Consider the following 13361-nt stretch of genomic DNA (forward strand, 5'->3'; position numbering starts at 1 on the left):
AGAGCATGATACGCTTTGGAAAGCGTGGAAAACTAAATCCAAGGTACATCGGAACATTTGAAATCCTCGCAAGGATTGGTCCTGTAGCTTATAAACTCCAACTACCCCAAGAACTTAATAATGTACACCCTAATTTCCATTTATCTAATCTAAAGAAGTGCCTATCTGACGAGACTCTTGTGATTCCACTTGATGAAATCGAGTTAAATGAGAGCCTACATTTCATGGAGGAACCAGTAGAAATCATGGATAAGGAAGTCAAACGAACAAAACAAAGTCGTATACCGATAGTGAAGGTCCGCTGGAATGCTAAACGAGGACCTGAATTCACTTGGGAAGGAGAAGACCAGATGCAACGAAAGTACCCGCATCTTTTCCCTGGTCCATGATGTACTCTCCATAGAAATAATTTCGGGACGAAATTCCATCTAATGGGGGGATAATGTAACAACCCGTTATTTCAAGTCAATAAATGTATAAACTACAACCTAGTACAAGTGAAACTACATTTCAATCCTTGTTTCATTGTATTATCAATAACCTTAGAACTTGTTTAAAGAACTAACAAATAATTATGGATTGAAACCTAAGATAAATTAGAGTAGTATAAATGAACATAAGCTAAAAGACTAAGGGTTTAAAACATAAATAAACCTCATATATGTGTTTTCGCCCAACATAATCAATTCAAAGATGGTTTATAGATTGGATATGACACCAAAAGGGTGTTTTCAGTTTGCCTAAATCCGAAAACCCTTCCATGCAGTGAATTAGATCCAAAATCCTCCCATCTAGAAGACACTTGGCCAAAAACTCTTTTCACATTGACTTGGAATCCGAAAAACCTTTTCCCCTTAACCTTAAATCCGAAAACACCTTTCCCTTCACTTTCTGGAACATATTATTTCCGTAAACCCTCTTTAATATGTATTGTTTCATCCGAAAACACTCCTAAATATCTTATATCTTATCCTAATTTAGCCTCCTAAAAAGATTTGATTAAGTTACCAACGTAAACATCAACTCAACCTCATATCTCTTCGTTCATATATAAGTCATAACTTAGGTTCCATTCTCATTCTTATAAGCAGTAAACGAAAACTTCTCCATAAACTCTCTCAAATCTCAAACCTCTTTTGCTCTCAACTCAAGTACTTCACAAACATATTACCAGGATACTTTTTGATCAATAACACTCCTTAGCATTTTGGGTAAGTTTTATTCATAAAACTTACCCCTACATTTTCATAACTTTTCTATGTTTTAAGGGAAAAATACAGGTAAACCACAAGAAATTTGTGTTAATATACAAATTATTGTTTTATATTTTAGTACGTTAGAGTATCTTTATGTACAAATATCAAACATATGGAACAACGTTATTAACAAATTTATAAACGGTTACATGCAAAATACGTTAAGACAAAACGATTATCATCTTTAACGAAACAATACTTTTAAACTATGATGGGCACAGTTTGGGTTACATTCACATTATTTTACCCTTTCAGGGAAAAGAAACGATTATATAAAAACACGATTATTTTTATATTATAAACATAACGAAAGGAGTAACAATTTCATGTACGAACATTTTCATTACAAAACACGTATCTTGTTGGAAATTTGTGAACCGTTCGTCTTCATTGTACCTACCAAAGCTATCCATGGAAGTCCTGTTATATAACCAGAGTTTCCTCCCGGAGAGCATGATACTTGTTTATAGATCTATGCGGGACTGATGATCCCGCAGTCTGGCTGTTAGCTACAGCATGACCGGCAGGTTATGGATGACAAACGTCATATCATTTCAACGCCTGAAGAACGTCGAGGCAGGAAATACATTACTAGCATGGTTATAAAAACTCACATGTTAAACGACAATACGTTATTCTTACGCTAAAATTGATATTATATTTATTTTACGTAATTACTCAACTCTTCAAATGGTTTTATTTTCGAAAAAAACTACATGTTGTAAAACTAAGTATGGCATATATACTTGTACTTTTTAGTCTTGGAATATATAAGACTACAGTTCAGCTTTTATGGAAAACATAGGATTTTTAGGATAGATACGATTACTTTTCAAATAAATAGCTTAGAACTGATTGTATAGAAAATATCAGATTTTATGGAAATAAATGTGATTTCATATCATCGAATGGCATATACTTATGGATACAAATGCTTATGAACTCACCAACTTAAATGCTGACACTTTTTGTCAAATAACTAATATTATCAGGAAACCGGTAAAACAATGTAACGTCCCAAAAATACGAGCCAAAAATATCATTTCTAAAACATACACTTTGCAAAACATTAGAAATAAAACATTCACTTATCATATCATTTCGTAAAAGATGTGGCGTGTCTGGAAACCATTTTATAAAACATAATAATGTCAGAGTACAAATCCCCAAGAAGATCTCATAGTACGGAATACAAAGCGTGTGTGTCATGTGTCGCTACCGTGCCGGCTCCTTCCCCTTCGAAGAAGAGGTACCAAACCAAAATAGAAAACTGTAAGCACGAAGCTTAGTGAGTTCCCCCATCTTACCACATACCAGACAATCACATATCATACATACTTCCGGGCAATTCTGGGGTGCCCGACCTACCCGGTACGACCATTCTGGGGTACCGACCTACCCGTGTCCAGCCGTTCTAGGGTGTTGACTACCCATGTCAAGCCATTCTAGGGTGCTGACTACCCATCGGTCCTAACAACCGATCCTCGGGGACTATTTCACCCCCTACTTCTACTATCACATATATCATAACATAACATATCAAGCCAGCATATAAACATATCATCACATACTGTCAGATATATCTGGGGTGTCTGACCTACCCTTCGGTCCTAACAACCGAACTCTACTACTATCACATATACATATCATGCCAGCATATAACATATCAGGTAGTAGCAAACCTAGATAATATCACAAAGACAATCATCTAACATACAACTCCTATTGATGGGCCGACGTTGTAGCCCTGGACCCACCGCTACTGGAAGGTAACTCACCTCAAAGTAGCTGCTGATCTGCATGGGAACTGACTGTCTTCTGCTGCTGCTGCCCCGGAAGTCCTCCGGCTAAAACCCCCACACAACACTCTGTCAAATACTGCTAATCGACCTCAGGGTAAAATGACCATTTACCCCTAACCAAGCCTAGAGTCAAAGTCAAAGTGAACTTCCAGTTGACCCGACACGCCGAGTTGGCCTGCCAACTCGCCGAGTCCCTATCCCCTTGTCTGACCATAACCCCATCTCTACTCGTCGAGTTAGGCATTGACTCGACGAGTTTTCCTTCTAAACCAAAGTCCAATATTCCTTCATCCTACTCGCCGAGTTATATGAACAACTCGTCGAGTTCATCTTCATCCGAAGAACACTCCATGCTGAGACTCGTCGAGGTATATGAACAACTCGCCGAGTCTGTTGTTGAGGCAAGAAGATTGCCTTGGACTCGCCGAGTCAGGGCATTGAATTGTCGAGTTCCTTCATGGGTGAATCTGGCTTCCGACTCACTGAGTCACACCCCATGACTCACTATTTCACTCCGCAAACACAACAAGGGGAAAACTCGGGGACTTGCGACTCGACTCGCCGAGTCTGATGAACGACTTGCCGAGTCTTTCACATGCAAATACTATATACTCTATTTTGCTCGAATCCAACTCATGCCATACATAGATCTGGGTTTCTAGGGCTTGATTAACACGTAAAGTTTCCAACTTTACGTGTAAATAAACACCAATGAAGGTTTTAGGGCTCAAAATGCACTAAAAGAGTAGATCTAGGGCTTTCACGCAATATGGCTCCATAAAGGCAGTAGATCCGAGCTCCTGGAGGTCAATCATGCCAAGATCTAAAGGTTAATCAACTTATTACAGACCCTAAATCATACCCAAGCTTTGAAAAGGCTCAAGAAGGACTTTAATGGAGCTATAAGGGACTATAAGCATGAAAATAGAGGGAAACCGAGTTATACCTCAAGGGAATCACTTGAAATAACACCAAGATGTCTGGCCTCCTTCTTCTCTTCTTGATCTACTCTTCTTTTCTCTCAAAATCTTCAAGAAAACACACCAAAACACTTCAATCTCACAAGGAACAGGGCTTGTACGATATAGGTAGCTCTGAGGGTGAAGGGGCGAGGTTGGGGCGCATAAGGTTGGTTTAAATAGGGTGCAAAGCCTTGGAATTTAGGGTTTCATCAGACAGCAGGGACTCGCCGATTCGCCAACTTAAACGTGTCCCATATCTCGTCTCTACTCGGCGAGTCGGGGCTACAACTCGCCGAGTCCAAGGCTATAAATGCAAAACACTTAGATAAATTTCACATACCAGGAACCAGGTGCTACAAACAGGTTATCAACAGCTTTTGAAGATATGATGCTAAGGCGTTAAGAAAATCTTTTGACATCATAATGTAATTGATATTTTGGAACTATGTAACACATACAAAGATGTAACTTTTTAATTACGTATATGATGGTTGTGTTTACATTCTTTACTATTCAATTGTTATGATACTGCACATGATGTCCTCCACCCCCGAATGTTTCCTCCGTTCAGGTTTGGGGTGTGACAATTTACAAGAAAAAGGCGTTTTTAGTTCACGTAAATCGATTGTTACTGGTTGTGAGACATTTGGCTTCACCGTACCTACCAGAGTACACATACTAAGACCTTTGTTATAACCAGAGTCTCTTGTAGGGAGAGCATGACACTTGTGTATAGATCTATACGAGATTGACAACCCCACCTCAGCTGTTAGCTATAGTTAGACTGGCCAGTCTAGGGTGACAAATGTCGTTACAGTTCCAACATCTGAAGCACATCGTTCAGGCAACTAGTCGCATTAGTATGGGTATAATAACTCACATAGGGTATCAACAACACATTCGATTTACCGGTTAACTTACATTCAATTATACCAATGAATCTCTAACGCATTAGTGATAGTTATATTGGGTATACATGATCATATAACTTTAATGTGAATTACACGGCTTACATGGATTTGCTAGGGTCGCGTTGGGTTCCCTCAATCTCCTTACATGAGAGCATTTAGTAGGGGTTCTAGCTTTCACATTATGACCGTAATAAAACAAATATGTTTTTAGGTTAATAGTACCTCCGCATATCATTATAAACGACATCAGGGTACTCATTTCTCCCATTACTTTCATAATGTGTCGGTAACACTTGAAGGTTAATCTATTTTCTATTCGAGATGGTTATAAACTAGGGAGAATATACTTTATATTTGAAGAAGGAACAGTTGGGTTTAACTCAAATCAGAAGATGCCTTGGTAGAAGGCTACGATTAAAGGATAGGATCATAGTGCTACTTTTATGATTCCTTAATGTATACACTATAGAATACATATATGCAAATAGATTCCGACAGCTAATAGGATGTGTGCCTTCGCTTCATTTCCTGTTTTTGTTTGATGTGGTCTTGAACCGAGTTCCCCCAATCTATAATCTACCTGAATATATATATATATATATATATATATATATATATATATATATATATATATATATATATATATATATATATTTATGCTAAGTATACATTAAGTCATCATAAGGGTACCAAGTATGGATCAGGATATAGGACACATAGTCAAAGCCCAGTTTTTCTAGTACATAACTTACTTATCAAAGTCAGTATTTTTGATAGACAAAACTAAAGATTTCCCGGAAAAGGGCTTAATCCATTTTATTAAGCAGTACAGTTTTAAAAGACTTTATGTGAGTTAACTCTATAACACCTTAGTTTATACACCATGTTTATATATAAAACTAATATCCGATAGATAGCTAAATGCATGTTTTCCCCCGACATCCTATTCTCGTTGGATTGTGGGCTTAGGGCAGATTCCCCTAATTAACTATCCACTCGATATCAGATTACATATAGCAGTATAAACAAAGCTATTATAAAAGTAATCACCATAGTCAATATGTTATAATAAGAAAAATAGGTTTTCTTACAAGAACTCTCCATTAGATATAAAGGAACCATTACAAATAACTCCATTAGTAACAAGTGAATACACCAAGGTTATATATGACAATGATCTAACAACCAATGGAATGTGTGCTGTCCGCCTTACTTGTTGTTCCCCGTTGGTTTGTGAGTTTAGGGCAGACACAATCGATTGTTTATTTACTCTAAGTATATATGAGTTGTACCCACTTAGTACGCATAGAAAGGCTTGTAGTGTCATTTTACTTAACTTCCATTAAAGTAGGAAATATATGATTTTCTAGAGGAACAAGCGATCATTTCAAAACAGAACTTACAGCTTACATCACTTGTGCTTATACATTTTCAACCACATTTTACAACTTACTCACATCACTAAAATCTTATGAACTCACCAGCTTAATTGCTGATCAACTCTTTCAAATAACTTGTATTCTCAGGAGACTATTAGACAGGTGCTCGTGCTGCGACTTCAGAAGATGGAGCATTATAGCTTCAAGTCTTGTTTTGTTATTTGTTTATGACTTCTATGTTTTGTGAACACATACATTGTAAACACTTTCTTTCTAAATGAAATGGTTGTTCATTACTTGCTTACCATATACATATCTCGTGATACTTGACATGACTTCCTCCACCCCCAACGTTTCCGTCGTTCCGGTTTTGGGGTGTGACAGTGCTAAAATGCAGATGAATGCCCAACTCATCATGAAACTTCTTCCAAAACCTGGAAGTCAACCGCACATCTCGGTCTGATATCACTTACACTGGCACCTTGTGCTGGGCCACTATCTCCCTGATATAGATATCGGCTAACCTTTCGGCCGAGATACTCTCCTGGATCGGAATAAAATGGGCGCTCTTGGTCAATCGATCCACGATGACCCAAATCGAATCTACTCCTCGCGCAGTTCGGGGAAGCTTTGTGATAAAATCCATCGTAATATCTTCCCATTTTCACAACAGGATACCAACGGCTGCATCATGTCGTGCGGTCTCTGATGCTTGGCCTTGACCTTCCTGCAGGTCAAACACCGCTCGACGTACCACGCCACATCCTGCTTCATGCAGGGCCACGAATAGTCTAGACGAAGATCCCTATACATCTTCGTCGCCCCTGGATGGATAGAGAATCGGGATTTGTGTGCCTCCTCCATCAAGATCTGGCGCCGCCTCCGTGATACGGCAACCACACCCTACGGTGTAGTGTCAATAATCCTCGGCTATCATAATCGAAGGAGGTGACTTGACTCACTATTTTCTCACTCTTCCGATGTTCCTCCTTCATAGCCTCCCGCTGAGCTTCCCGAATCTGCTCTAACAATGGAGTCACCACCGTCATCCTCATACACACATCCCTAATCGGTGCTGTCTTACAGCTAAGCGCATCGGCCACCACATTGGTCTTCCCCGGGTGATAAAGGATCTCACAATCATAATCCTTCACCACGTCTAACCACCGACGCTGCCTCATGTTCAGATTCGGCTGATCCATGAGGTACCTCAAACTCTTGTGGTCCGTGTAAATGGTACATCGAACCCCGTAGAGGTAATGCCGCCAAATCGTGATGGCGAAGACCACCGCCCCCAAATCTAAATCATGCGTCGGGTAGTTCGCCTCGTGAGGCTTCAGCTGCCTCGAGGCATAAGCAATGGCATGTCCCCTCTACATCAATAATGTGCCTAAACCCGAGATAGACGCATCGCAGTTCACCACAAAATCCTCTACGCCCTCGGGCGGGGCTAAGATTGGAGCCTCGCACAATCTCTGCCTCAGAATCTCAAACGCTGCCTGCTGCTCAGGCCCCCATCGAAAGACCACGAATTTCATAGTCAACCGTGTCAGGGGTACGACTCTCTTGGAGAAATCCTGAATGAATCTCCGATAGTAGCCTACCAATCCTAGGAAACTCCGAATCTCGGATGGAGAATTCAGAACCTCCCATCTCATCACGGCCTCCACCTTGGCCGGGTCTACTGAAATCATGTTCTGGTTGACGAGGTACCCAAGAAACTGTAGCTCGCGCAACCAAAACTCACATTTGGAGAACTTGGCGTACAAGCTCTTCCTCCTCAAGGTCTCCAAAACCTCTCTCAGATGCTCCTCGTGCTCCTCCTGCGTCTTGGAATAAACCAAGATGTCATCAATGAAAACTATCACAGACCGATCCAGCATCGGTCTACACACACGGTTCATGAGGTCCATGAACGCGGCAGGAGCATTGGTGAGCCCAAATGGCATCACCACGAACTCATAATGGCCAAAACGCGTCCAAAACGCGGTCTTCTTTACATCCTCCTCTCTGACCCTCATATGATGATAACCTGAATGCAAATCGATCTTGGAGAACCAAGATGCTCCCTGTAACTGGTCAAAGAGGTCATCAATCCTCGGGAGTGGGTAACGGTTCTTCACCGTTACCTTATTCAGCTCCCGGTAATCTATACACATCTGATGCGACCCGTCCTTCTTCTTTACAAACAGGATCAGGGCTCCCCAGGGTGAACTGATCAGTCGAATAAATCCCTTGTCTAGCAGCTCCTGCAGCTGCGTAGACAACTCCTGCATCTCGGGAGGAGCCAACCGATAGGGTGCCTTGGCTATCGGAGCCGCACTACGAACTAGGTCGATCCTGAACTCTACCTGACGCTCCGGAGGTATTCCAGGAAGCTCCTCCGGGAACACATCAGCATAGTCTTACACCACTGGAACCTCGCTCACCGTCGCCTTACCCGCATCCTGGGTATCCATAACATACAGGACATATCCCACGCAACCATGCTGAAGGTATCACCTAGCTCTCACTATTGAACATACTGTGGGTCCACGCTGTGGCCTCTCGCCGTAGATCACCAACTCTCCCCCACTTGGGGTCCTGATCCACACTAACTGATGTGCGCAATCTATCACCGCCCCATTAGGGCTCAACCAATCCATGCCTATAATCACGTTGTTCTCCTGCAAAGGTATGGGAACCAAATCCACCAAATAGCACTCCTCAAATTGTTGGATAAGCTGTCTAAGTCCATAACTATTTCTGGTTAGTACTTGACCCGACCCGGCATGGTCCATTTGGGTTGCATGGCACCATGCAATTGGATAGACTAAATGAGAGGAATAACACTTGGAGATTATTAATATATTATAAGTTCTAATATATTAATAACATTATTTGATTAGTTTGATCAAAGAATTAATTTGGAATTAATTAAGTGATCAAAAGATAACTAATTAAATATATGGGTTGATTATGTAAATCATTCATATCTTGTATTGTGGGCTAAGAGGCTCCATGGATTATCAAGTTGGGTTCTACCCATAGGATGCTCCATGGATGTTCCATGGGAGTTACAAACCCATGGGTCATGGAAATGAAGAGTCATGACACATTAAGGTTTACATGGTGTAACCCTAGATGTGTCAACACTATATAAGGATCCCATTCTCCACCAAAATCGTCTACACATATGAAACAAGAGGGCTAGGCCGATTTCAAGAAGTGTGTATTCTCTCAAAAGTCTTTCCAAGAGCATTTGGTGTTGTGTGAAGCATTTGAGGCATCACACTTGGGGTGCTAGGCTCACAAGGTTTCAAGGAACATAAGCAACAACAAGGTAAGTTATTCTATCTTTCATTGAAGTTAAAAATTGTTCCCCATGTATGCTAGATAGGAATATAACCTTGGAATTCAACTTTTCATGATAATTAGACAAACATAGATCCAAGGTTATTAGGGTTGCATGTACACTTAGGAAGTGTTAGAATGCTAAAAACCCATCAGTGGTATCAGAGCCTAGGCTTGTTTATTTGTTATTTGTGCTTAAAAGTTGAAAAAAAGTCGAAAAACTTGTTGTCTGCCTGATGAACTCGCCGAGTCCATGGGGAGACTCGTAGAGTTCACTTGTATCCTCTACTTACTCGCCGAGTAGGCTCATGCACTCGGCGGGTAGGAGCCACAGAGTGCAGATTTTTGACTTTAGTTGCTGGAAATGGACTAGAAACATTACCCTAAACTGTTTTGGTACTTGAAAACTTGTTTTAGATGGTATAATGTCTTTGCTAATCCATTTACAACAACTAGTTATCAAAATTACAAAGTTTAAGTGTACTTTTGATTCATGAAAGTATTCATGTTCATGTTCTTGATCTTATGATGTATAGATGACCATAGGAATTATTTGTAACCTATGTGGCAGTTAAATTCTTGATCATAATGTGTTTTAAAAGTTTTGAAAAGTTATGAAAGTTTACAAAACTTGCCCTCAAGTTTTGGAACAAGTAAATTCATGTTAAAAACTTTAGTTCGAACCCTTAGAATTTTAAAAGTTAAAATTCAACCCTTATACTTATATTATTATGATTTAATAATTATATATATATATATATATATATATATATATATATATATATATATATATATATATATATATATATAGGGAAGAGTTATATGGAAAATGAATGTTAGGGCAAAAACGTGGTTTTAGAGTAATTTAATGAAATCATCCTTAAAATTTAGTTAAAATTACACTTTCGGTCCCTACCATCTTTCCTTTATGATTTTGAAATTAACATATGATTTAGAGACGAAAGAAAAAAATCAATTTATTAAGAAAACTAAATCGATGATAAAATTCGTTTTACATTTTCTAGAAATCGACGATCAGATGCAAAAAACGAAGCCGGTGCGTTGTAGTCGGAGGCAGAGAAGTCGATGTATACGCTGGATATAGGTCGCCGATCGGAGATCGATGCTTCATCCATTTATCGTTCGCAAGAGCGTGACTGTGTGAGGGAGACGATGGCTAGGGCAAAATCCATACACGAAAGGGATATGTGGGTTTCTTTTCGAGTTCACGCGGTCACAGATGGGAAGGAGACTAATATTCGAACACGGAGGATGCCGACCGGTGGGGATGTGGGTTTCGATGAAAGTAGTTGATGGAGGAGAAAATAGGGGCGTTGTATTTTAATTGAATTATATTTGAATTGTATTCGATTGTTATGGACAAAACAAGTAATTTTAAGGAAACTATATATATTAAATGTGTAAATTTAGCCAAATCATAAGGATGGTTTTTGTAACTATAATATCTTACGTGTGAATAAAGAAATGTGTATGTGTCAATTTTTGATTGGCTTCTAATTGATGCCCTAAATATTTATTTTCCATAGAACCTTTCTATATATATATATATATATATATATATATATATATATATATATATATATATATATATATATATATATAAAAGAACAAAGTCGTCTTATCGCTAGTACGCCTCATTCACGAACCTGGTCTATAAGGTGGGTATAAGGTTGTTGCCTATAAAATGGCAACTTAATGGGTGTCCACTCTCACCCACCGCTTGCTTGACCGGTGGAGAGTCATTAGCCGAACGGGTAAGACAAGGACTTATAAGTTCTCATTAAAAGTATGATGAATATTATAAAGTAACTAAATGTTTTATTAAATTCCCAATCTTAGTTACTTTAGGAAAAATGTGAATAAGGTGCTAATCCATGAAATTACACTTTACACTTTGTTTAAGTCATTGGTGGAGTGTGTGTGGTTAACCGGCACACTAACTTGGACTTAACAAGGTAGGTAAAGGGTGACTTAAGGTTTATTATTGTATTGGTGGAGCGTGTGTGGTTTACCGGCACATCGATTGAGTGATAAACTTTAAGGGTACCAAGTGATTTGCATGGTTACTTCACACCTCGTTTTGTGATCCTCGGTATCCCAGTCACAAAACTTGGAGGGCACACTCGAGATTGAAACATGCCTTTGAAAAGTTCATTGAATCTCAAAGAATCTAGGAATTTCTAAGAACCAATCAAAAACCTAATATTTAATATTTCGGTTGTCATGGTGGAAATTGGTGAATCGTCATTCACCTACCTTTCAAATATGTTATAGCTTGGATTACGGCATACCTCTTCTAAGTTGTAATATGTTGTGATTGGATCCTAGCCTTAATATAAGATTTGGGTGTTTTATTAAGGACTCTCTTAACATCTAAACTAATCTTGTCCTCTTCCTTCAGATGTCTTCAAACAAAGGGATTCGGTAATCATTCTCTGGCTCCTCTCCGAGCCATTCAGTATTGTCGTGGTTAGGGTAGTACGGGTCGTCGTGGAGAAGGAATTCAGCCATAATATCTTCGCGAGAAATGGGGATATAAGAAATAACTAAGTAGACGTACTAATTAGATAATTATAAGATGATCTTCACCAGGTACTTCAATATATTGTTTAGTGCATACTAGTCATATGTATTTGGGACAGGATAGACCTTCGAATAAGCGATCCTAACTCTAAATCCCCAATCCAACGAGAACAGGAAGTAAAGCAAAGACCCACAGATTCTAAGTCTATGACGTCCTGGATACATATAATTTTAATGTATCCACTAGGCAATTATTGACCTATTGATAAAAATCTATTTAGTTCTCAAATAAGTAATTATAATAACACCAAATACCCCTATGGTATTTCGTTGTGGTAGTGTTGGTAAGTTTTTAGACTTGTTGCAACACCTACGACCATTCCTGGGCATATGATAATCATTTCTGGGTGAGACATAGTTGATCAGGCTATGTCACTCCCAGTCCTGACTATACATCCCCAAGCCTACTCGTATTGTTCAACAATTACTACTTTTGTCCCATCCCACCGTGATACTGACCCTAGTGTGTGTGCACATGCTCCTAATTTTACTGAGGAATTATTTGTTTCTAACAGTATAGTTGTTTTGAAAACTTTAAATCAGAGACTTTCGGTCCCAATGTATTTATAGTTTGTATATCTTATGTGGTTCGATATACTGAGTTCACTATAAACAATGCTCTGATACCAATCTGTCACACCCCCAAACCAAGGATGGCGGAAACGTCCAGGGGTGGAGGACTTCATGTACAGTATCACAACAACATGTATAATAGTGCTCAAAGTAAATACAACCATCATAAATATAATTGAAAAAGTTACACCAAAGTATATGTTTACATGTTTCAAAATCAATTACATTATGATGACAAAAATAAATTGTTGACGGTTTAACGTCCCATCCTCAAAGCGCTGAAGTTTTCCTGTTTCACTGATTTCCTGAGAATACAAGTAGTTTTGAAAAGTGTCAACAATTAAGTTGGTGAGTTCATAAGAGTTTTGTTTGGAGTAGAAACCGTTTTTCTTTTAAAAGCGATAGGATATGAATCCAGAAAATCCAATATTTTCTTAGTTAGGTGTAAACAAAATATTCCTATATGATGTGTTGATGACCCTAGATTGACCCGTAGATTTCCTCTATAATCATCCAGCGTATATAAGTTATAGAAGATTTA

The sequence above is a fragment of the Lactuca serriola genome, chromosome 3 (assembly GCF_051521515.1).
Source record: "Lactuca serriola cultivar US96UC23 chromosome 3, Lser_US96UC23_V15, whole genome shotgun sequence".
NCBI lineage: Eukaryota > Viridiplantae > Streptophyta > Magnoliopsida > Asterales > Asteraceae > Lactuca > Lactuca serriola.